The sequence below is a fragment of the Tupaia chinensis genome, unplaced genomic scaffold (genome assembly GCF_000334495.1).
Source record: "Tupaia chinensis unplaced genomic scaffold, TupChi_1.0 Scaffold000159_1, whole genome shotgun sequence".
NCBI classification, from domain to species: Eukaryota; Metazoa; Chordata; class Mammalia; order Scandentia; family Tupaiidae; genus Tupaia; species Tupaia belangeri.
In genome coordinates, this window is record NW_006159630.1 from 3,378,353 (window position 1) to 3,381,306 (window position 2,954).

Below are 2,954 nucleotides of genomic sequence, written 5' to 3' on the forward strand. Positions count from 1 at the left end.
CAGGGGCAGCCAAAGGCAGAGCTGCCGACCTAGGCCTTCCCTAGCCGGCCACACCTCCCAGCCTGGGGCAGCCTCCAGCCTCTCCTGCCCCAGAAGCTGCAGATCCAGGGCCAGGCCTGGCTCCTGGGGAGGAGGCCCCAGGCTAAGATGGCCATGCGCTGGGGGCTCACAGAGCTCGTTTCCTTCTGAGGCTCTAGACTCCAGAGGCTGGCGATCGAGGTGTCAGTGGGGCTGCCCCTTCTGAGGAAGAGCCTGGCCTCTCTCCCAGCTCTCATGGCTCCAGCCTCTCTGACTTGTAGACACAGACACGTGGCTCCTGTCTCCACCTCTGCTGTCACGCCCCCGCCCCTGTGTCTCTCTGTCTCTGACCTCCCTCTGCTTTCTCCCCTAAAGACCTGAGTCATCGGCATTGGGCCAGCCCTGAGTGAGGACAGCTTCGTCTCTGCATTTCCAGTCTGTGTCGACGGGGTCACAGCACCCCCACTGGGGTCCCGACTTGCACGTGCCTTTTTGGGGGACACAGTGGGGCCGCTCGCAGCATGTGCCTTCTCTGATCCGAGCCCGGCTGGCAATGGGCGGGTATTAGTGCAAGGGGCAGAGTCCTGGTTCCTGGGGTACCTTCCCACATCCCCACCACAGGGACGGGGCCCAGCACCCCCTCTCCTTCCCACAGCTTCAACCCCTCTGAGCATGGCTGTTTAGATCCTGAGTCCCCTGCCGTGCCCCGGGAGACAGCCCTTTGAGACCCGGCTCCTAGATGGGACTCCCACAGATCCCTATCTGGCACGTCCCTTGGCCACAGCCACCCTGTTCCACCCGGACAGTGCCAACGTCCATGGACTCTGAGGGGACGGGATGGAGAAATGGAGGTGGCATGACCACGCTCCACTGGTGGGCTCCCTCCCTCCCTCTCTCTCTCTCTCTCTGCCATGCATCCCCTGGTAAGGCACCAGGAAGCGGAGGCAGAGTTGACCCTTGGAAATTGCGCGCATACCTAATCAATTCGAGGGCATTCTTGGTGGGACTGGTGAGAGTGAATTGAATGAATCAGTGACCACAACATCTTAAAAAGGTCCAAGAGGCCCAGTCAGGGCAAGCACTGAGAGCCAGGCCTCGGCTATCAGAGGAGGCAGAGTCCCGCAGCTGGGCGCCGAGTGGTGGGGCTGGCTCGGAGGCCCAGCTGGCAGCTGTGCCAGGAGGCCGGGCTCTGAGCTGTTGCCCCTCCCCCGCCTCCCTCTGTCACATGGGCATTTCTAGTCCCCTGCACTTCACCGAAAGTGACCGTTCTATGTGCTGCTTCTGACATGGCGACAGGCCACGAGACAAAACGTCCTTTTGCCACCTCGCCGATTTCCGGAACAGTCTGTGTGGTGCCACCCGGGTTGTCTGTTTACCTGGTCTTCCTGGGCCACTGTGACCACTCCGGGGCTCCTGGCCAGGCCTCTGGGAACCAGAGCTGGCCTCTGAAGTGCAAGTCTGCTCTTGGGAATTCGGCCACACGACATCAGCTTTATCCATCTGTAAGTCATTTCACATCTCCCGGGACAGCGGGAGCTTTGGTGACCGCCAAAGAGCCTCTGCTGGGCCATGCCAGGGCAGCCTCTGCTGGGCCATGCCAGGGGCCCTCTCCTGGGCCCATCCCGTGCATCCCCTTGAAAATTCAACTTGAGCGAAGGCCCAGCTGTTCCACCCGGACAGTGCCAACGTCCATGGACTCTGAGGGGACGGGATGGAGAAATGGAGGTGGCATGACCACGCTCCACTGGTGGGCTCCCTCCCTCCCTCTCTCTCTCTCTCTCTGCCATGCATCCCCTGGTAAGGCACCAGGAAGCGGAGGCAGAGTTGACCCTTGGAAATTGCCCGCATACCTAATCAATTCGAGGGCATTCTTGGTGGGACTGGTGAGAGTGAATTGAATGAATCAGTGACCACAACATCTTAAAAAGGTCCAAGAGGCCCAGTCAGGGCAAGCACTGAGAGCCAGGCCTCGGCTATCAGAGGAGGCAGAGTCCCGCAGCTGGGCGCCGAGTGGTGGGGCTGGCTCGGAGGCCCAGCTGGCAGCTGTGCCAGGAGGCCGGGCTCTGAGCTGTTGCCCCTCCCCCGCCTCCCTCTGTCACATGGGCATTTCTAGTCCCCTGCACTTCACCGAAAGTGACCGTTCTATGTGCTGCTTCTGACATGGCGACAGGCCACGAGACAAAACGTCCTTTTGCCACCTCGCCGATTTCCGGAACAGTCTGTGTGGTGCCACCCGGGTTGTCTGTTTACCTGGTCTTCCTGGGCCACTGTGACCACTCCGGGGCTCCTGGCCAGGCCTCTGGGAACCAGAGCTGGCCTCTGAAGTGCAAGTCTGCTCTTGGGAATTCGGCCACACGACATCAGCTTTATCCATCTGTAAGTCATTTCACATCTCCCGGGACAGCGGGAGCTTTGGTGACCGCCAAAGAGCCTCTGCTGGGCCATGCCAGGGCAGCCTCTGCTGGGCCATGCCAGGGGCCCTCTCCTGGGCCCATCCCGTGCATCCCCTTGAAAATTCAACTTGAGCGAAGGCCCAGCGAGCCCCAGTCGTGGGCCAGTCCTGCAGAGCAGCAGCCGGGCATGGAGAACCTGGTGAGGTCTACCGTACCGCGTCTGAACACGTGTCACTGAGTCACTTTGTCTTTAACGTGACCCACTGTAAGTCCTTCGTCCTGTCACACGGGAGGGTCACTAGCCCCAGTGACAGGGATGAGAGCCAGGAGTGTCCCTCAGGGTGGTCCCTTCACTGAAATAGATGCTCCCCCGCCACCACCCGCCCCTTCAAATTCTGGCCCTGATCGATGGCAGTTCTTTCCATTTCTGGAGTGCATGCTGTGATCTTTTTCTGGAATGTTCGTTCCCCTCCTCCTCACCAAGTTAATTCCTACAAGTGCTTCAGGTCTCTGGGGGTCTCTCAACCCCTGTGGAGACTCACA